At 35.3% G+C, this 24,118-nt stretch overlaps 1 protein-coding gene across 6 annotated transcripts in view; it reads right to left on the bottom strand.

Moving 5' to 3' along the window:
* Window positions 1–24,118, bottom strand: part of Mef2 (myocyte enhancer factor 2) — a 153,428-nt gene that overhangs the window by 119,427 nt on the left and 9,883 nt on the right. For all 6 annotated transcript variants that reach the window (XM_074143396.1, XM_074143399.1, XM_074143391.1 and 3 more), the window contains exon 2: window positions 11,584–11,746. The gene's annotated coding sequence lies outside the window, so the exon portion shown is untranslated. The remainder of the gene's footprint in view (window positions 1–11,583; window positions 11,747–24,118) is intronic.

Consider the following 24,118-nt stretch of genomic DNA (forward strand, 5'->3'; position numbering starts at 1 on the left):
GATTTCGTTTTTGGTCAAGCGTGAGCAATCGCGGCACCCATCTTGCAAATAGCTTTGTCATGTCCAAATGTTGATGCAAAATATTATGTACCCGTTCATTCGAGATGCCCACAGCACTAGCAATCTTACGCACCTTCACTCTTCTGTCATCCATCACCATATCATGGATTTTATCGATGATTTCTGGAGTAGTAACCTCAACAGGGCGTCCAGAACGTTCAGCGTCACTTGTGCCCATATGGCCACTCCGAAAATTTTGAAACCACTAATAAACTGTTTTAATCGAAGGTGCAGAGTCACCATAATGTTTATCAAGCTTCTCTTTAGTCTCCTGAGGCATTTTGCCTTTCATTAAAACTGTCCGGTAGGACAGTTGTATAAGGGTTGACCATCAAAAACTGCACGAAAAAGTGTAACGTTGAAAAACACCCAACTTTGACAATTTTTTTCAATTTTTCTATAAAAGATAAAATTCCCAAATTTTCTTTATAATATAGGGCAAATCCTCCTTTATAACTGTAATTTTTTTGCAACCACCCAGACCTAATAGATTTCGAGAAAAAAGTTGCCGAAAATGAGCAAAAACGGCTTTTTCAAAAAATGTTCTTGTTCTTGTTCTTCTTCTTCTTCTTCTTCTTCTTGTTGTTACCTTTTTTGTAAACAACGTAGCGCCTAAACGCGTGAACCGATTTTCATGAATGAGGTGTTATGCGATTCGGAATTTTATGTAGATGTGCCTTTTGGGGGTCTCGGCCCTGTACATCGAATGGGAGAGGAGTTAGCCCCCTTTATGTAAGGCCCCCTCCAAAATTATTATTACTAATTACTCTGTAAATCTTGGCCCGATTTTGATAAAATTTGGTAGGATGATAGGGTTAGGGCTCCCCTACCTAACAATAAAGCGACGATCTGCTCTTACACTTGTTAAGGGGAAGTATAGCAATCGTTTCAAATTATCGACACGTGAACCGATTTTCATGAATGAAGTGTCATTCGAATCGAAATTTTGTACAGATTTGTACTTTAAAAGTCTCGACGCTATGCCTCATAAGGAGGGGAGTTCGCCCCACCCAAATAAGGCCCTTTCTAAAACTATTATTACCAATATTTCTACAAAGCTTAGTCCGATTTTGATAAAATTTAGCTCAAATAAGTGGTTAAAGCTCCTCTACGTGGCTGTGAAGTGCCATCATGCTCTTACACCTACTAAGAGGAAATACTGCAATCGTTAAAATTATCAATGAGTGAACCGATTTACATCAATGAATTGTCGTTCGATTCAAAATCTTTGCCTTTTAGGGAGAAGTACTGTAATCGCAGTTTATTTTTCTTGCTTCTCTTAAAAGGAAGTACTGAAATCGCAGTTTAATTTTGCTATTTACGTACAAATACCTTCCTATTTTATTCAAAACGCTTTCTCAAAAAAATGGTTATTGAGGATGGTTTGGGGACCGCAACTATAATCATTCTTTAAAAAGATCTCTCCAGTGGTAGTTACGGTTCCGATTTAACACCTTATCAGGTTATAATGATAGAATAGCTTATTCCAAATTTTAAAAAATCTGTAAAGCAGACGTAACTTTGCAAATAGACAAAAAGGAAAATCTATCCAAAAGGTACAAAAATCTCCTTAACAAAAACTTACAGTTTTAAAAGTTAAGTATAAGGGTTGATTAAACGCCAAAAGGTACACAAATCAGCAGTTCCCAACATTTCATTAATACTTCATTGATATAATTTAAGTAATTTTACTGCATTAACTTTTCCTTCACATTTTTTAGAATTTATTAGTCACAGACCCTTATGCTGGCCAGTTCATTCATAATATTTTTTTATTATAATTATGATAAAATGAGTGATGAATTATTCTGAGTAGTCACATATACATGCATGTTAAAGTAGAAAAAAACAAAGTTAGAGTCGGCCACTTTTTAAATTTCAATCACGGAGGATTCAAAACAATATTTCAGTCTTAAATTCGTCTTACCGAAATATTCGTGAGCACAAATAACATACATTTAATAACAAGTAGATTATTCAACAATATTTACTCATTTCTCAATTGTAATTTAATTTAGTCCCCCTAATTTTACTTATGGTAAAATACTGGAATAATTAGCTGTCCTAAAAATATGCATATCTTTATTTTCTTTATTTTATATTACATATATATAACATTGTGGGAAGAACACCTAGATTGAGAATGTAATTGAAGAAAACTATATTATTTGCGATAAAGCCAGATTATTTATTACTTATTATTACAAACGTTTGACTACATCATAAAATAACAATTACTTTAATCGAAGAATGAACTTAAACCAATGATTTTTATTTAAAAATAAAAATAAATGCATAAAATTATTGATGTAAAAAAAGTTTATGAATTTTTTAGCCTCTTATTTTTTTTATATTTTTTATAACGTTTTCTTTTTCACCTGTGATTAATAGTTTGATTATTATAGATAAATAGATATTACAGTCAATCTAAGTTAAATGGTGTGCTACTTGAGTAAATATTTTGTAGACGAAAATGGCCAGCATAAGGGTCTGTGACATCTAATAAATTCTAAAAAATGTGAAGGAAAAGTTAATGCAGTAAAATTACTTAAATTATATCAATGAAGTATTAATGAAATGTTGGGAACTGCTGATTTGTGTACCTTTTGGCGTTTAATCAACCCTTATACTTAACTTTTAAAACTGTAAGTTTTTGTTAAGGAGTAAAGTAGTGTTTAATCAACACACGAAATTCTTTTTCGTCCATTTTTTGAAAATCACTCGACTTCCTCGATTCAAACGAATGCCAAACACAAAGAAATAGACCGATCTGGCTGAAACTTGGTGTGTGTTCTTCCAAGAGATGCTACTAACTAAACATAACCTCGATACGCGCTAGTGGTGCTATCTCTCTGACTTTGCACGGACTTTTCAAACGACCCTCGTATGTTTGCTAATCGTATCCGTCCACGACACCTAATTTAGTAGTTGGACGTAAAGCCCCGCCTGAAAAAATAGGCAATTACTTTACTTTTTAATAAATTTTTCATCAAAAATGCACGTTTTCTGGCCCCCCTGGGTTCGAAAAAAAAGTTGCTTATTACGAAAACATCCGTGCGTTTGTCTGTCTTTTCTTATCGCGGATAAGTGCGATTTCTATATTTGGATTAGATGCCATGATGGAGCATGATTATAGCTTTTGGGAAGAAAAAACAAACAAATTTCGGAATCGCTACCAAAATTTCTCAGTTTTCTCGGTCGGTAAGGAGGTATTTTTTTTCAAAAGCGGTGCAAGCCATTTTCTTAAAACTACTTCCTCATTTAATCTTCGCATCTTCCGGAAAATTTTCTTTAATTTTACACAATTTTATAAGGAAAATTCAAAGAAACATTGTGTTGAAAGCAGGTTTTTCTCTACAGTTTTTAATGGCATGTATGGTTTTATCACTTCTTCAATATTAGTGTGCAGTAGACTGCGGCCATTAACTTATGGGTGCAGAGTAGGGCTCAAGAGTGGTGGCCTACCTGCCACCACTGGGCAGAGACAGGCGAAGGAGTTCATTAAAGGCTATTCGCCGAGGCTGACTGCAGAATTAATCTGTCAAGGCCGTGGGGCTATAGGGATGATTGTAGGCCTATTAACTGGCCACTGCAGGCTCAGGAAACACATGCATCGCATGGGCCTGGTAGATGATAGCCTTTGTAGATTCTGTCAGGAAGAGGAGGAAACGGCAGGGCACGTGTTGTGTCAGTGTGAGGGGCTTGTCTGTGGCTAAGGATGTTACTTCTCGGGGAGGAAAAACCAAGGCCTGGTGAGCTTTACCCAAGAGTCGCTCTCCAGCATCAAGAGTCTGATTAATAGGACAGGTCTGGAGGGTGAGCTCTAAAGTTGGGGAGCCACAATAGATCCAAAGGGGTCGCAGTGGCGTAGGCCTTGAGGCCGCCCTAGTCTAATCTAATCTAATCTAGTGTGCAGTAACGCACCGCATGTGAAAACCACCAAAAACCCCTTCTTGAAATTCATAGTACTAGACATATTTCGGTAAGAATGCATTGTGGTTAAACCCTTTTTGAAGTTAGGATCACGAGCTATTATCATAATCACCTTTATACTATTCTCTTTAGGATGGTGATGACCAGCTTCAATGACCACCAATCCCTTGGGACAATGTGCTTTCGGCAACTTTTTGTATCGACAGCTTTCCTTGAAAATCTCATTAATCGTCACATGATCGTCTCCTAAGATTTGTATTCCCTTCTAAAGTCCGTCCATCCAGTTTCAATTTGGTTCATTAAGGAGCAACAGAATGCTCTGATATCCTATCCCATCCTTAAGTAACCTGCCCCATCACCCTTCGCTTTTGTAGTCCTATTCTCCTTACGCATTACTAGTGTCTAACCAAGGGGTCCCCAAACTGCGGTACCCTGAGGACATTTATCCGGCCCTCGCCACACTTCTGGGAGGGGCTTCTCTTTCATGGGTGGTCAGTGAGAGGAGCACTATTATGTGGCAATGCCGCAAAGCGCTGCGTCGCTCATGTACAGTGTAAAATCAAACAGCAGAAGTAGGAAGAAAGGCAAAGCACTATAACTAAACCGGGACATTGACCATCTCATCAGCCAAAAGCAGGCCCATAATTCCCACAGAAATACTGGGCAGATTGGTGATTTAAATTTACTTGTTCTTTATTTTAAATATTCTATTTGTTCTCGTTTTGTTTTGTTTTTTTTTACTTTAAAATAGTTTGTTTTTTTTAATATCTGGTCCTCCAACGGTCTGAGGGACAGTGAACTGGCTCCCTGTGTAAAATGTTTTGGGTCCCCTGGTCTAACCATTTTGTTCGAGGTTCCGTACCTCCCACTTTGTCATTCTTTGTCTTACAGACTTTTGCTGGCTCTATCCTTCCTAAAATACCAAAATCATCTTAACCGATCTCTCTTTATGTCATTGACTAACATAATTTTTCTCTTAAAATAGCAATAATAATCATTTTGGGCTCGCCGTAAACTCAAATCGGACCATATATCTTCCTTAACACCTTTCTCTCCAAAGACCATCCACATCTTTTTTTTGGGGGGGGGGGGAACATAAGACTCAAGGTCCATAGATCCTGGGACCGAACCATAATACTACTAGCACCAAGTTTCTGGATCTGTAAGAAACTGTAACCCGCAGAAAATTTTTCCTTACATTAAAACTGTCCGGTAGGGTTGATCGTCAAAAACTGCACGAAAAAGCTGTAACATTGAAAAACACCCAACTTTGACAATTTTTTTCTCTTTTTCTATAAAAGATAAAATTCCCAAATTTTCTTTAAATTATAGGGCAAACCCTCCTTTATAACTGTAATTTTTTTGCAACAACCCAGATCTAATAGATTTTGAGAAAAAAGTTGCTGAAAATGAGCAAAGACGGCATTTTCAAAAATTGTTGTTGTTGTTGTTACCTTTTTTGTAAACAACGTAGCGCCTAAACGCGTGAGCCGATTTTTATGAATGAGGTGTCATTCGATTCGGAATTTTATGTAGATGTGCCTTTTGGGGGTCTCGACTCTGTACATCAAATGGGAGAGGAGTTAGCCCCCTTTATGTAAAGCCCCCTCCAAAATTATTATTAAAACTGTCCGGTAGGACAGTTGTATAAGGGTTGACCATCAAAAACTGCACGAAAAAGTGTAACGTTGAAAAACACCCAACTTTGACAATTTTTTTCTATTTTTCTATAAAAGATAAAATTCCCAAATTTTCTTTATAATATAGGGCAAATCCTCCTTTACTCCTTAACAAAAACTTACAGTTTAAAAAGTTAAGTATAAGGGTTGATTAAACGCCAAAAGGTACACAAATCAGCAAGTACCCAACATTTCATTAATACTTCATTGATATTATTTAAGTAATTTTACCGCATTAATTTTCATTAATATTTTTTAAGAATTTATTAGATGTCACATACCCTTATGCTGGCCATTTTCATCTACAAAATATTTGTTCAAGTAGCACACCATTTAACTTAGATTGACTGTAATATCTATTTATCTATAATAATCAAACTATTAATTACAGGTGAAAAAGAAAACGTTATAAAAATAAAAAAATATGAGGCTTAAAAATTCAAAAAAATTTTTAAAAAATGCTTACACCAACATACATCAGTGATTTTGTTTATTTATTTTTATTTTTAAATAAAAATCGTCGGTTTAAGTTCATTCTTCGATTAAAGTAATTGTTATTTTATGTAGTAGTCAATCTGGCTTTATCGTAAATAATATAGTTGTCTTCAATTACATTCTCCATCTAGGTGTTCTTCCCACAATGTTGTGTATATGTAATATAAAGTAAATAAGATATGCATATTTTTAGGACAGCTAATTATTCCAGTATTTTACTATAAGTAAAATTAGGGGAACTAAATTAAATTACAATTGAGAAATGAATATATAATTTTGAATAATCTACTTGTTATTAACTGTGTGTCATTGTGCTCACGAATATTTCGGTAAGACGAATTCAAGACTGAAATATTGTTTTAAATCCTCCGTGATTCAAATTTAAACAGTAGCCGACTCTAAATTTGTCTTTTTCTAATTTAACATGCATGTATATGTGACAACTTCAGAATAAAGGGCACATTAAAGAGAAATCAGAAGAATAATTTGGAATAGAGTTAAAATAAAGTACCTATTTATACGAAGATATAATATACATTTTATCACAATTATAACTATTATGAATGAACTGGCCAGCATAAGGGTATGTGACATCTAATAAATTCTTAAAAAATATTAATGAAAATTAATGCGGTAAAATTACTTAAATAATATCAATGAAGTATTAATGAAATGTTGGGTACTTGCTGATTTGTGTACCTTTTGGCGTTTAATCAACCCTTATACTTAACTTTTTAAACTGTAAGTTTTTGTTAAGGAGATTTTTGTACCTTTTGGATAGATTTTCCTTTTTGTCTATTAGCAAAGTTACGCCTGCTTTACAGATTTTTTTAAAATTTGGAATAAGCTATTCTATCATTATAACCTGATAAGGTGTTAAATCGGAACCGTAATTACCACTAGAGAGATCTTTTTAAAGAATGGTTATAGTTGCGGTCCCCAAACCATCCTCAATAACCATTTTTTGGAGAAAGCGTTTTGAATAAAATAGGAAGGTATTTGTACGTAAATAGCAAAATTAAACTGCGATTTCAGTACTTCCTTTTAAGAGGAGCAAGAAAAATAAACTGCGATTACAGTACTTCTCCCTAAAAGGCAAAGATTTTGAATCGAACGACAATTCATTGATGTAAATCGGTTCACTCATTGATAATTTTAACGATTGCAGTACTTCCTCTTAGTAGGTGTAAGAGCATGATGGCACTTCACAGCCACGTAGAGGAGCTTTAATCACTTCTTCGTGCTAAATTTTATCAAAATCGGACTAAGCTTTGTAGAAATATTGGTAATAATAGTTTTAGAAAGGGACTTATTTGGGTGGGGCGAACTCCCCTCCTTATGAGGCATAGCGTCGAGACTTTTAAAGTACAAATCTGTACAAAATTTCGATTCGAATGACACTTCATTCATGAAAATCGGTTCACGTGTCGATAATTTGAAACGATTGCTATACTTCCCCTTAACAAGTGTAAGAGCAGATCGTCGCTTTATTGTTAGGTAGGGGAGCCCTAACCCTATCATCCTACCAAATTTTATCAAAATCGGGCCACGATTTACAGAGTAATTAGTAATAATAATTTTGGAGGGGGCCTTACATAAAGGGGGCTAACTCCTCTCCCATTCGATGCACAGGGCCGAGACCCCCAAAAGGCACATCTACATAAAATTCCCAATCGAATGACACCTCATTCATGAAAATCGGTTCACGCGTTTAGGCGCTACGTTGTTTACAAAAAAGGTAACAACAAGAACAACAAGAACAACAAGAAGAAGAAGAACAAGAACAAGAACATTTTTTGAAAAAGCGGTTTTTGCTCATTTTCGGCAACTTTTTTCTCGAAACCTATTAGATCTGGGTGGTTGCAAAAAAATTACAGTTATGAAGGAGGGTTTGGAGTAAGATTTAAAGAAAATTTGGGAATTTTATCTTTTATAGAAAAAGAGAAAAAAATTGTCAAAGTTGGGTGTTTTTCAACGTTACGCTTTTTCGTGCAGTTTTTGATGGTCAACCCTTATACAACTGTCCTACCGGACAGTTTTAATAACTGTAATTTTTTTGCAACCACCCAGATCTAATAGGTTTCGAGAAAAAAGTTGCCGAAAATGAGCAAAAACGGCTTTTTCAAAAAATGTTCTTGTTCTTGTTCTTGTTCTTGTTCTTCTTCTTCTTCTTGTTGTTGTTGTTGTTCTTGTTACCTTTTTTGTAAACAACGTAGCGCCTAAACGCGTGAACCGATTTTCATGAATGAGGTGTCATTCGATTCGGAATTTTATGTAGATGTGCCTTTTGGGGGTCTCGGCCCTGTACATCGAATGGGAGAGGAGTTAGCCCCCTTTATGTAAGGCCCCCTCCAAAATTATTATTACTAATTACTCTGTAAATCTTGGCCCGATTTTGATAAAATTTGGTAGGATGATAGGGTTAGGGCTCCCCTACCTAACATTAAAGCGACGATCTGCTCTTGTTAAGAGGAAGTATAGCAATCATTTCAAATTATCGAGGCGTGAACCGATTTTCATGAATGAAGTGTCATTCGAATCGAAATTTTGTACAGATTTGTACTTTAAAAGTCTCGACGCTGTGCCTTATAAGGAGGGGAGTTTGCCCCACCCAAGTAAAGCCCTTTCTAAATCTATTATTACCAATATTTCTATAACGCTTAGTCCGATTTTGATAAAATTTAGCACGAAGCAGTAATTAAAGCTCCTCTACGTGGCTGTGATGTGCCATCATGCTCTTACACCTACTAAGAGGAAGTACTGCAATCGTTAAAATTATCAATGGGTGAACCTATTTACATTATGAATGAATTGTCGTTCGATTCAAAATCTTTGCCTTTTAGGGAGAAGTACTGTAATCGCAGTTTATTTTTCTTGCTCCTCTTAAAAGGAAGTACTGAAATCGCAGTTTAATTTTGCTATTTACGTACAAATACCTTCCTATTTTATTCAAAACGCTTTCTCAAAAAAATGGTTATTGAGGATGGTTTGGGGACCGCAACTATAATCATTCTTTAAAAAGATCTCTCCAGTGGTAGTTACGGTTCCGATTTAACACCTTATCAGGTTATAATGATAGAATAGCTTATTCCAAATTTTAAAAAATCTGTAAAGCAGACGTAACTTTGCAAATAGACAAAAAGGAAAATCTATCCAAAAGGTACAAAAATCTCCTTAACAAAAACTTACAGTTTTAAAAGTTAAGTATAAGGGTTGATTAAACGCCAAAAGGTACACAAATCAGCAGTTCCCAACATTTCATTAATACTTCATTGATATAATTTAAGTAATTTTACTGCATTAACTTTTCCTTCACATTTTTTAGAATTTATTAGATGTCACAGACCCTTATGCTGGCCAGTTCATTCATAATATTTTTTTATTATAATTATGATAAAATGAGTGATGAATTATTCTGAGTAGTCACATATACATGCATGTTAAAGTAGAAAAAAACAAAGTTAGAGTCGGCCACTTTTTAAATTTCAATCACGGAGGATTCAAAACAATATTTCAGTCTTAAATTCGTCTTACCGAAATATTCGTGAGCACAAATAACATACATTTAATAACAATATTTACTCATTTCTCAATTGTAATTTAATTTAGTCCCCCTAATTTTACTTATGGTAAAATACTGGAATAATTAGCTGTCCTAAAAATATGCATATCTTTATTTTCTTTATTTTATATTACATATATATAACATTGTGGGAAGAACACCTAGATTGAGAATGTAATTGAAGAAAACTATATTATTTGCGATAAAGCCAGATTATTTATTACTTATTATTACAAACGTTTGACTACAACATAAAATAACAATTACTTTAATCGAAGAATGAACTTAAACCAATGATTTTTATTTAAAAATAAAAATAAATGCATAAAATCATTGATGTAAAAAAAGTTTATGAATTTTTTAGCCTCTTATTTTTTTTATATTTTTTATAACGTTTTCTTTTTCACCTGTGATTAATAGTTTGATTATTATAGATAAATAGATATTACAGTCAATCTAAGTTAAATGGTGTGCTACTTGAGTAAATATTTTGTAGACGAAAATGGCCAGCATAAGGGTCTGTGACATCTAATAAATTCTAAAAAATGTGAAGGAAAAGTTAATGCAGTAAAATTACTTAAATTATATCAATGAAGTATTAATGAAATGTTGGGAACTGCTGATTTGTGTACCTTTTGGCGTTTAATCAACCCTTATACTTAACTTTTAAAACTGTAAGTTTTTGTTAAGGAGTTACTAATTACTCTGTAAATCTTGGCCCGATTTTGATAAAATTTGGTAGGATGATAGGGTTAGGGCTCCCCTATATAGCATTAAAGCGACGATCTGCTCTTACACTAGTTAAGGGGAAGTAAAGCAATCGTTTCAAATTATCGATACGTGAACCGATTTTCATGAATGAAGTGTCTTCGAATCGAAATTTTGTACAGATTTGCACTTTTAAAGTCTCGACGCTAAGCCTGATAAGGAGGGGAGTTTGCCCCATCCAAGTAAAGCCCTTTCTAAAACTATTATTACCAATATTTCTATAACACTCAGTCCGATTTTGATAAAATTTAACACGAAGAAGTGATTAAAGCTCATCTACGTGGCTGTGAAGTGCCATCATGCTCTTACACCTACTAAGAGGAAGTACTGCAATCGTTAAAATTATCAATGAGTGAACCGATTTACATCAATGAATTGTCGTTAGATACAAAATCTTTGCCTCTTTACTTTTTAGAGAGAAGTACTGTAATCGCAGTTCAATGTTACTATTTACGTACAAATTCCTTCCTATTTTATTATTCAAAACGCTTTCTCAAAAAAATTGTTAATGAGGATGGTTTGGAGACCGAAAAAAGTTGCTGAAAATGAGCAAAAACGGCATTTTCAGAAATTGTTGTTGTTCTTGTTCTTCTTCTTGTTGTTGTTGTTCTTCTTCTTGTTACCTTTTTTTGTTACCTTTTTTGTAAACTGCGTAGCTTTCATTATCAGAGATGAACTTGGTTTCAAGGTAGCTTAAGTCTAATGATTTCATAAACATTTAAGTTACAATTAAAACAATGTTAATCATCTCCCAACAAATTGTTAAGTGTACGAGATCCTGAAAGATAACTGCAACCAAATTAGACCGCAAGAGATGGCTGCTATAGAGTTGCAACCAGTGTAAGGTTAATGTTTTGAAAACATCAGACGTTTATTTTTGCTTTTGAGTTCGTAGTTATTCTACAATTTAAAAAACGTATTTTTTTACATACACCACTACATATACATTCGCATACATAATTATCTAACATATTACATTACGTGCATGTTATAGTACCATTTATCACTACAGCTAGCTAAGTATTCTAAAATTTTGGACAAAAAGCAGTATTTATATTTACATATATATATATTTCTAGAACTTACCCTTGTGATATGAAACTTGTGACGAGGTAAACATTGGAGGCGGTCGAGTACCAAAAATCTTTAGAAGCCAAATTGATACGAAATGCCAAATATAAAAATTGGTGTTTGGACTAGACTCAAAAATTGAATATCAAAAATATGGCAGCACCCTCTTCGAAATCATCTGAAACAAAAATTAAATCTTCTTAATATATTTTATGGGCATGTTAGTTGGCTCTAGAAAGAAATAAATGGTAATATGTACATAAATTTTACTAAATCTACCTCTTTCCATCTCTCATTCCCAGTATCACCTCTATGCTGATGATTTTCAGATTTTCCTATCCTTTTCCCCGTCGGATTTGTTTGAAGCTGCATTTAAACTTCAAGAAGACATCAATAATATCTCAGCATGGGCCACGAACAATAAGCTTACCATGAATGTAGAAAAGACCAAAGCTATTGTTATTGGCTCCAACCCACTCCTTAAATCATTGGCTCCTCTCCCTAATCTTTTCCTTTACAATACCCCAATAAAATATTGTTCCTCTGTGAAAAACCTTGGTATCACTTTTGACCAAAATCTATCTTGGATAAACCATGTTTCCCAAATCTCTCGTCGTTCCATCCATATCCTTGAGCAGTTTAATAGTTCCCGTCACCTTTTTCCAATTAAGACCCGGCAACTCCTAGTTTCCTCTTTTATATTCCCCCATTTCGGACTATGGTTATTTAGTGTACGGTCTTTCTGGTGATATTGAAGCTAAGCTCAAGCGCCTCATGAACTACTTTATAAGATTTATTTTCAGCATTTCCAGAGACTCTCGCATTTCGCACTGCTACGATGAGTTGAAGTGGCTTTTTCCTGTCTATCGCCACCAATATTTTTTGGCTTCTTTCCTTTTTCAAGTCATCCAGTCTCAAAGGCCATCCTATATTTTTCAACTCCTTAAGTTAAAATCCTCGATCCATTCCCGTAATACTAGATCTCGCTCATCTGATCTCTATATTCCCTCTCACCGTACCTCATCCTTTGACAAATCCTTCCTAATACGTGCTACCTCTCTCTGGAACTCCTTACCATCATCTGTCCGCCATGCTCCTACCCTATCTATCTTTAAATCCCGTCTATTCAGTTATCTCCTTTCTATTCAGCTTCCTCCGAAATTCTAATTGTTTTAATTTATATCCCTAATTTCTGCTGTTATTTTTATTTTCACTTTTTTTAAATACTTATTTATTTATTTTCTGTATAATCACAGGCCAAACTATTAAGGCCTCTATTTGTACCCGTGTTTATTCTTAGGGGACAATTGTCCCAGAATAATAAATTTCTTTTCTATTTCTATTTCTAAATTTAATGTCCTGAAATTTTGTTTTTAGCGAGTATTGAATATCGCAAATACACTTTTTTACGACATCGCAAAATAGCTTCACATTATGGTTTTTTCAGAATCAGTACATAAGCAAAAGAGATGAGAAGGAACCTCGGGGCCAGAGACAAGCGGAAGACGTATATCAGCAGCTACTCCTCTGATCTTACTAAAGCATTACTTTCATCAAGATCGGGCGGCCATTAGGATGATCGTAGGCCAATTTACTGGCTATTGAAGGCTGAACAAACACATGCGTCGAATGGATTTTCATATACACAGTTTTAAAGAGTATAAAAAATTATGAAAGAAACCGGAAACCGGCAATTCGATATCTTCCAAAATTAAAGGTGCTAGGCCATTTCAAAATCTGGTAATTAATCATATTTCAATTTTTTAACTTGTTATCAAAGAGAAAGAAGAGCACGCGATAGGTCATTTTTATGTATTTTTTCATCCCCTTTCTACTAAAAATATTGCCAAGGCAGTAAAGCTAGTATTTTTCTTAATATCGGGAAATAAGTCGTTTTCCGAGTGATTTTTCTAAGCAATAATCAAATGTTAAGAGCTTTAGATGTTCACAAGCATACACAAAATGGCTAAAAATTAATTTTACATCTGTTACAAACAAGAAGGTTTAATAATTATTTGGTAATTTTGGGAGAGTTGCGTTTAATTACCAAAAAAAATTGGAAACCTCCTGCCACATATTTAAGTGATCAATATCTTTCAAGTAAAGGATCAAACTTATTCCTTAATTTATCAAATAATGCACTTTACTCAACTTGTGAAGCATGTACTGTGCCTTCAAAGGTGCCTCCTCAGATACAGAGAGCAGTTTAATAACCTCCTGGCTAACCTGGCTTGCGAGCTAGAGGAGGCACCATTGAAGGCACAGTACATGCTTCACAAGTTGTTGAAATATGATTAATAAATACCAGATTTTGAAATGGCCTAGCACCTTTAATTTTGAAGATATCGAATTGTGGTTTACGGTTTCTTTCATAACTTTTTATACTCTTTAAAACTGTGTACATGAAAATGAGGGTCAACTGCGAACCCTCACTTTTGGTCACGCGTCAGCCGCGTATGCGGGCACGAATCTAAAAGTCAAGTCACATATTCTGAAACTAGAGGTGACGGGCAACAAATTTTTCCTCTACCATTTTTTGGCTCAGATCAACCGTTTAAGCATGAAATGCATTTGAGCTGTCTTAAAATGAACACCCTGTATATTAGGCTTAGTAATAGATTCCGAATCTCCTTTTTTACACACACTTGGACTGCATTTTAAATATATTAGGAAAATAGCAACAATGGGAAACCGTAGATATCCCAAAATGCTGTCGAATGAATTGATTAAAAGAAACTTGTCTTGGGTTAAAAATTTGAAAATATTTTTCCAGAAATATGATCCCGATTTCAATTTAGCTAATTTTGATTTAGAATGTATAATTAATTTGAATTGTAGATTTAATAAAATTTGTGATAAATTGCAATATAATTTTAAAAACAGAATTTAGTTATTAACGATAGAAACTCCTCTTCTGGAAGACTGTACAAGGAGCTGAGCTATGATTTATGGAGAAAATAAGTTTATGAACAATGAGTACTCTCTAGATCAGATCTCCTGGATTATAAAAGCGAGAGGCGAACTTATGTATTTTAATTATAGAGTTTTTTTTTTAGAGATGGTGAAGGTTCCCTCTGTTCTTTGTGCGATATGTCCTTGCCAGAGAATTACTTATCATTTTCTCGATGAGTGTCCGGCACTTAATCAGTTTCGCATTCGCTTTTTTGAAAAGGAGAGTCTCACAAAAGAGCAGCCAATAACATATTTAAATGGTTATCGCAAATGGAAACCAATTATAGATTTTTGTAAATACGCTTGGAATTTCCGTCATAATTACCTAATTCAAACAAATTCTAATAAATAATGGTAAAATACAATATATTCTGTAATATTTTTGTGATTTTAAATTATAATCAAAGTTTAAAGCTATTTTTTGTAATGTTTAAGTATATTATTGTAGGCAACAATCCCACGGATGGTCTTTTGGACCCAGTGTATGTCTTTTATTTATCATGTTCAAAGAATGAAATTACTTTTGTATTTATTGTTTTTTTCTAAAAATAAAAGGCTTTATTATTATTATTAAGTGATAAAACCAAACTTTACACTCGAAAGGCACATTAGAGAGAAGCTTAACCATTTCCTCTTTCTTAAGTAGCACTAATAGAATTTTCTAAGAAAATTTTTACATATGTTACAGGTCTCCTTAAAATGCAACGAGCATATGCAGTTAATAATAATAATAATAATAATAATGGAAAAAGGGAAGGGATTAGCTATGAGGTTAGCGTACTGGACTCCCACGCGGAGGTCCCGGGTTCGAATCCAGCTGCTGACCCTTAGATTTTCTCTTCCTAAAAGCTTCTTACAGCTCACTGTCCTGGTGATGGACAGTGTTGTTTGTAACAAGAGAACACTGTCCGGAGGCCGGCAGTGCACTGAAAAAAAGCTCCGGGCGCCAATAACCTTAGATGTTGACACGCCTTAAATCATAAAAAAAAAAAAATAATAATAATAAAAATGAGCCAGTTTTAGCTTCCTGATTATTTTTGTTTAACAGTGTGATTAATAAAAGGCCACATTTCTCCGACAACTCCCGAAAATAGCCGAAAGATAAACCTTCTAACCCTCAAACAGTAATCAGAACTGAAGTGGACAACTGCGCAAGTGCAGTAGGCTGTATAAAGCGCCCAGCCTTTAATATAATGTTCAGGCTACGTTTATTCATAGGGCATGATTTTTTTTTAAAAATGAAAGATGCATTATTATTATGCTAAATTATACGACGCGTTATAAAAGTTCATTTTTCTTTTTTTTTTCAAAAAATATTTTGGGTACACTCAGCCTTTGAGAGCCTAGAGGGAAACTACGACAGTGATTTGCTAAAAATTTAATGTTCTTTCGATTGGTGCAATTAAATTTACTCTAGCTCGTACTCTCTAGATGATAAGGATATTTTTATGGAAAACAAATCGCGAAACATTAAAAAAAATCATTAAATATCACTTTCTAGCAGAACTACCTCCCTCGTTTCTCCTAAATTCTGTTCAATGTAAAATTAAATGCTCTTAAATTTCAGTACAATGGTGTTTGAGGTAGAACACTAATATTATCACGATCTAAGCTAATTAGGGAGCAGCTGGAACTCCGTTAACAGGAGCCTGGTGTCTGGAAGACGCTGTGTAGGAACGTGCTGAAGCAGATGGCGCTGTCCCCAGACTTGCTGTGTGTCCCACGTGACACATATGTCTCCACAAGCATGCCTTCATTCCCCCTTGTGTTTTTTTTTTTTTTTTTTTTCTTCAATAATGTATCTAAAGTGTCCTTTCCCTCCCCAAGTTTGTACAATGTACAGATCTACCATCTAATAACAAAAAAAAAATCTATGCTGACTTTTTGCAACATAACAATGCACAATAGATAAAAATGTACATTACACAAAAAAATGGCACCTTAGAGGCAATCTATTCGTCCCCCCTCATAGAAATAGTCCTGCTCGAAACAAAAGTTTCTAATTTATTCTTTTATCACTATTCAAAATTTAACTAAAATCGCAAGAGCCTTTTTAGCTGATCAAAATCATCAAATTTAGAAACTCATACTCACATTTGATTCTTATTAATACGAGGTCTGTAAATTAAGTAATGAGACTGATTTTTTAAAAAATATTTTTATTCAAAAAGAATTACAATTCTATATTGTCACCCCTCAAAATAACTTCCTTCTGAAGTCACACAGCGCTGGAGACGTTTCTTCAAACTCCTCATAGCAGTGCTCGAACTCCCGATACTGGAATATAGCCTTCAGCTGGTCGGTTGCAGCCGTTTGAATGTTTTCGCCTGTTCCAAAATCGAGTTCCCTCGAGGTGATTTTTCCAACTTCGGGAAGAGAAAAAAAAGTCACAAGGACTCAAGTCGAGGCGAATAAGAAGGCTGGAGGAGCCACAGCAATGTTTTTTACTGGCCAAAAAAACTCGTTTATTGAAATTGCTGTGTGACAAGGAGCATTATCGTGATGCAACATCCAAATTGTTCTTGATGGATTTCAATAAACGGAGTTTTTTGGCCAGTAAAAACATTCCTATGGCTCCTCCAGCCTCCTTATAGCGCCTGACTTGAGTCCTAGTGACTGTTTTTCTCTTCCCAAAGTTGAAAAATCACCTCAAGGGAACTCATTTTGGGACAGTCGAAAACATTCAAACCTGCTGTAACCGACCTGCAGAAGGCTATTCCAGTATCAGGAGTTCGAGCACTGCTATGAGGAGTGGAAGAAACGTCTCCAGCGCTGTGTGACTTCAGAAGGAAGTTATTTTGAAGGTGACAATATAGAATTGTAATTCTTTTTGAATAAAAAAATCGGTCTCATTACTTAATTTACAGACCTCGTATAATAAAGATGGTAACTCTGTACAAATATACAGAAATGGCACATTAGAGGAAAGCCTAACCGATTTTTTTTTCTGGATTCAAAGAAGCATTTTTCGATTAAATTCGATTATTTAGTTAATTTCGATTTCAACCAAAAACCTTATTGTGGATCTTGTGTAGCCAGCTAAACTAAATATCAAATTTCAATTCGCTGGGATCTTTTTTGGAGTTGTAGTGTATTCATAGAAACTAAATTGTTTGGATTCAAAGGACCTCAAAAACGGATTTTTTCGTTGAAAATTCAAAATCCAAACAATAAAAACAACGCAAATAATTTTATGTTTGTTAATTAACTTTATCTGCTACAAAAATTTAATTTTTTGGAATATTTGGAAACACTTTTTAAGAAAATTATTCCATTAGTTTTATAAATACACTTTTTAGCAAACTATGAACATGCACGTACATTCTTTTGGTTGCATCAATTTGCCTATGCAGTTTAATGAAGTTAGGATTTTTTTTCTAATTAATAAAACTATTTAGATTAATGTTTCAGTATATTGAACGATTCCAAATGCTGTACAAAATTTATGTGTAGGAAACTAAAATAAAATTCAGAATTTGAATTATATCGGTCTACTACGATATAGAACAGCTTTTTCGAAATGGGACATAATTGTATGATTAGGCTTATCAATTTTAGTTTGAGACTCACTAGCTTCTGCTTATCTATTTTTGATTTTTAATGGCGTACTGGAGAGAAGCTGTTCGAGTCTCGCTCTTTTCAACAGTATATTAGCTAGTAGAATATTGATACCAACCATATAGTGTTAATATTGTAAGCATAATGAAAATTTAGTTGCGTTGATTCCCGTAAGAGTCGTGTGAGTCAAACTCGCAGGTTTTTATAACTTCATCTATTTTTTTATTTTATTTTATTATATTTCTTTTTTCTTTTTTTTTTTTAATAGAGTTGAACTAGTGAGGTTAGTTCGTGCGGGAGAGGAGATTGGAGTTCTAAGTATAGCTCGGTCCAGGCCTTGGACTCGAGCCAGACTCGGGCCACCTTATCTCGCTCATGTGTGCACTGTATTCTGCCTCCTAGCTCGTAAGTAAAATGTTTCAAAACTAGTAGAAAATTCTACTATTTGAAACCACAATAATAAAATTAAAATAAATAGTTGAAAATATTAACACGAATTCTTTTAAAAGTTATCTAGGATCTAATTTACATAATTCCTTTAGCTCTAAATTTCAAAGATACATATATATCATTCTTTAACAATCACTTAAAAGTTTGTAGAATTTCACATTATATCGAAAAGACACGTTAGAGATAAGAAGCCTGTCCCTTATTCCACTTCAGAACTGTATATAAAAACGAATTTATTTTAAATAATCTTTACAGAACTACGCATTTAATGTAAATACGTAGATTATAGAACTTCGCAGTAATCATTTTCGGAAAAAAATGTCGTTAAGTTGAAAACGGTTTAGGAAAAAGGTAAAATTTTCAGTTGCTAAACATTATTAACGATTATTCATAAAATATTAGAAATAGAACAGTACATAGCACTGAAATAGTACATTAGAAGAAAAAATAATAAATAAAATATAAGGACAGGACTCAGGATCTCCTCATGGGAATCCAGTACGCTAACTCCTTAGCTAATTCCTTCCCTTATATGTCATAATATTACGCAGTTCCTACCAGGTCAACTCAAGGCTGGTTTGGGACTGTCTGAGTGCCCTGAAGGAAATTAGTGCCCAAAATAAGGTCTTTCTGGTGTGGGTACCTGGTCATTCAGGTCACAAGGGGAACGAAGCGGCAGATTTATTGGCCCCGGGAAAGCTCTGCGGGACACTTCGCTGGCCCGGAGCCCTGTTTTGGGGTTTCGAAGTGCGGTAAGACTGTGGCCATTAATTTGTGGGTGCAGAGTAGGTCTCAGGAATGATGGCTTGCCACCACTGGGCAGAGACAGGCGAAGGAATTCATTAAAGGCTATTCGCCGTGGCTGACTGCAGAATTAATCCGTGGGGCTATAAGGATAATTGTAGGACTATTAACTGGGCCACTGCAGGCTCAGAAAACACATGCATCGCATGGGCCTGGCAGATGGCTAGCCTTTGCAGGTTCTGTCAGGAAGAGGAGGAAACGGCACTGCACGTGTTGTGTCAGTGTGAGGGGCTCGTATGGCTAAGGATGTTACTTCTCGGGGAGAGAAAAACCAAGGCCGGAGAGCTTTACCCAGGAGCAGCTCTCCAGTATTAAGAGTCTGATTAAACGGACAGGTCTGGAGGGCGAGCTCTAGAGTCGGGGAGCCACGATAGATCCAAAGGGGTCGCAATGGCGTAGGCCTTGAGGCAGCCCTAATTTAATCTATTCTATATGATCATAATAATTATTTATTAATTTTGTTTCTAATTTAAGGGGCGTCAATATATCTCAGCTGATTGGCCCTTGGAGCTTTTTACGGTGCACAGCCTGCCTCCGGACAGTTTTCTCTCGTTACAGACAACACCATCCATTACCGGACAGTGAAATATAAGAGGCTTTCTCTTTTTCTTCCTTCTTTCTTACATTATAGCCTATAAAGGGCCCTAGGCTCCTCATTTTCCAATTGAGGTTTTAAGACTTTTGTAGGGTATGGTTGTCGGCCATTACGCTCAAACCCCCGATAAAATGGGGGGGACCTTGGATTCTGGAGGTTTTTTTTTTTTATTCCCTTTGCCGATCTCCAAGGGAAGGTAGCCCTTGTGTGCGAAAAATGTGCCTTCCTTGGTGTACCAAAATGTAGCATAAATGCCCTTACAGTTCAGTGAAAGTGCATGGTGTACTATGCTAAAGGAACCAGTGGGATTGCAACACCCAAGAAAGCAGCATGATGCAACAGCGATTCCCTCTACAGGAATAAGAAGCTCCTAGAAAGTGAAAAATCTCCGGGCCATCAACTGGATTCGAACCCCGGGGCTCTCCGCGTTGGAATCCAGTGAACGCTAACCTTATTTTTTATTTACTTTTTTTTTTTAAATAATTTCAGTAAAAACTAAAAAAGCAAATTCATATTACTACCATTTCACCACACTGTAAAAACAAGTTTCTAGCTTGCGAATTGTCTATCATAGTCGCTTAATTCTATGAAATGATATTACATATACTCCTATTGGGTACATTAGAGTAATTTTTTTTTATTTTTTAGTTGGGTATTGCGAACATTTCAACTTTCTCCAATACCTTAAATATCCATTTTGCGCTCTCCTGAGTCCAAATTATTGGACTATTTACAAATTGGTCTGTATCAAACGTAGCAGTCTGGCAGAGTGTGTACAAATCAAAAAAATTGAAAATGAATTACAAAAAGTTAAAGTTTCATATTTGTTTAGATAACACCACCACCTTAGCACCTGACAATAAGATTTTAGACGGTTATCAGTTAACCAAAAGAATTCATTTTACAGAATCTAGAAGTTTTTTAAGTATTTCTTAAAAATAACTCGGCAGATTTTCAGCAAAACTGAAGATGAATAAATAATCTTCGAAGAAGAAGATGAATAAATATTTAATATAATAAATACATACGAGTACATAAAATAAATGTAGAAGTATAAATGTACAATACATTTTAATCTTCTTAACTAAGTGAAGTAAGAGAAAAGTTAGGTGAGGAGGATTGGAATGCAGGGAAAAAAGGAGAGGAAAAACCTGCAGCTAGTGTAGAAAGTTAGAGTAGGATATGTTGTAGAAGAATCTGTAGGAGGCTATGTCACGACAGAGTGGATTAGGATGACAGTCTAAAGTGGAAAGGAGTTTCAGCAGACGATTTTGGATATAGGAGTGTACTGGGGGGATAATGGACGCAGTCTCCGTGGAGTGAGTCAATTCTAGTGCGTCCGAGGGAGAGTCTATTGCGAGTCTCAGAAATTTGTGCTGTGTTATCCTAAAGTTTCTTGATGTTACTTACTACAAGTCCAGGCTCCAAACGGAGCAGGCGTAACAACATTTTCAGCAGAAAATTAGAATAATGGGCTAAAGAGTATTTATAAGGTATTAAATACTCCAAATTTGGGGAAAAATTTGCCGATCGGAAATGGTGTTCCACTGAATAGATTTTAGCTTTCTTTTTTTTGTTTCAAAAATTTATTAATATTAGCCTAAAATTTAAATATCTTTAATTTTTGTATTTAATTTAAAGATTAATTTTTCTTTTTGTAAAAGCTTTAGAATTTGGGTTGCTGCTCTTTTTTAGCTCTCTATTATACTTCAACCTCGCATATTTTTCTGATTCTTGTTCTTCCTTTATTTTGATTTTATTTATTTATTAGTTTGTTCCTTACTTTACTAAAAGCTAACTCCTACAGACGGCTATAAGCCATGCAATTTCCTACAAATATAAATTTTGTATTTTTTTTAAATGTTTTTTATTATTATAACAAAAATTAAGTACAAATATGAATACCAGAGTTTCTAGTTTCCGTCCATTAGGACATTAATATAAAGGTGTACGTAAACATATCGGACCTTCCACGGTAGCCGAGCGGTTAGAGGCGAGACCCCTGTAAAGCTAATATGTATTGCTGGTACTGGGTTCGATTCCCCGGTCTTAGGCCTTGGATTTTATTTAATGGTTAATAAAAGAAATTTACAGTAAAGTATGTTTGCTAGTCACCTCCGTCCACGACATCTAATTTGGTAGTTGGACGTAAAGACAGCTTGCAAAAAATAGCAATTACTTTACTTATTAAAAATAAAGGATTATTATTTTCAAAAATATTTCCTTTCAAGTAAACATATATAATAAAGAGGCTTCTTTATAGTGCAAATAATAAGTTTCAATAAATAATAAAGTACGTAAATTACGCCTAAAAAAGTGGAGTGAGTATACACTTCGAATTAGGCGCCACGGCACCGAGCGGTTAAGAGGCGAGACCTGTAAAGCTAATATGTGTTGTGGTACTGGGTTCGATTCCTGGTCTTTAGGCCTTGGATTTTATTTAAAGATTAAATGAGAAATAGTAAAGTACGTTTGCTAGTCGCCTCCGTCCATAACGCCTAGTACGAGGGTCGTTTGAAAAGTCCGTGCAAAAATAAAAACTACTTAATTTTTTGGAGTAAACCTTTTTTATTTTTCAACATAGTCTCCTTTTAGGCTTATACACTTCGTCCAACGCTGCTCTAGTTTGTTGATCCCTTCCGAATAATAGGATTTGTCCAAGTCTGAAAAATAGCCATTCGTTTCTGCAATCACCTCCTTGTTTGAATAAAATCTTTTTCCCGCCAGCCATTTCTTCATATTGGGGAACAAATAGTAGTCCGAGGGAGCCAAGTCTGGAGAATAGGGGGGATGTGAAACGAGTTGGAACCCTATTTCCATTAATTTTGCGACCACAACTGCTGAGGTGTGAGCTGGTGCGTTGTCGTGATGGAAAAGGACTTTTTTGTGGGTCAATCGTGGGCGTTTTTCTTGCAGCTCGGTTTTCAAACGGTCCAATAACGATGAATAATATGCACCTGTAATAGTTTTACCCTTTTCCAGATAGTCGATGAGGATTATCCCTTGCGAATCCCAAAAGACAGTCGCCATAATCTTTCCGGCCGAAGGAACGGTCTTCGCCTTTTTTGGCACAGATTCCCCCTTGGTAACCCATTGTTTAGATTGTTCTTTGGTCTCAGGAGTGTAGTGATGTATCCATGTTTCATCCACAGTGACGAAACGACGCTTAAAGTCCTGCGGATTCTTCTGGAACAGCTGCAAACCGTCCTTGCAACACTTCACACGATTTCGTTTTTGGTCAAGCATGAGCAATCGCGGCACCCATCTTGCGGATAGCTTTGTCATGTCCAAATGTTGATGCAAAATATTATGTACCCGTTCATTCGAGATGCCCACAGCACTAGCAATCTCTCGCACCTTCACTCTTCTGTCATCCATCACCATATCATGGATTTTATCAATGATTTCTGGAGTAGTAACCTCAACAGGGCGTACAGAACGTTCAGCGTCACTTGTGCCCTTATGGCCACTCCTAAAATTTTGAAACCACTTATAAAATGTTCTAATCGAAGGTGCAGAGTCACCATAATGTTTATCAAGCTTCTCTTTAGTCTCCTGAGGCGTTTTGCCTTTTATAAAGTAGTGTTTAATCAACACACGAAATTCTTTTTCGTCCATTTTTTGAAAATCACTCGACTTCCTCGATTCAAACGAATGCCAAACACAAAGAAATAGACCGATCTGGTTGAAACTTGGTGTGTGTTCTTCCAAGGGATGCTACTAACTAAACGTAACCTCGATACGCGCAAGTAGTGCTATCTCTCTGACTTTGCACGGACTTTTTAAACGACCCTCGTAAATGGTAGTTGGACGTTAAGCCCCGCCTGAAAAAATAGGCGATTACTTTTTTTTTTTACTTACACTTCGAAATTTTATTTGTAATATCACTTAGTACATCCATGTTAACTAGATTGTTAGATGTAAATGAGAAATAATAAGTAAAATTGCCAAATATCGTGGAATGTCGGGAAAGCCTGCTCCGGCTGGGTGCCTGGATCTTTAAGTAGTAACATTAAGAAACTTTAGGACAACACAGAACAAATCTCTCAAGACTCCCCATGACGTGCTACTCGCTCCTTGAGAATGCTTCCATAATCCCCTGAATATTCTTTAATCCAAAAACCGTTTTGCTGAAATTCCTTTCCACTATAGATGGTCACCCCTAATCTACACTGCCGCGCAATCGCCATC

Source organism: Rhodnius prolixus, unplaced genomic scaffold (assembly GCF_049639745.1).
Source record: "Rhodnius prolixus isolate KJV_2025 unplaced genomic scaffold, Rpr scaffold_12, whole genome shotgun sequence".
Classification (NCBI taxonomy): Eukaryota; Metazoa; Arthropoda; class Insecta; order Hemiptera; family Reduviidae; genus Rhodnius; species Rhodnius prolixus.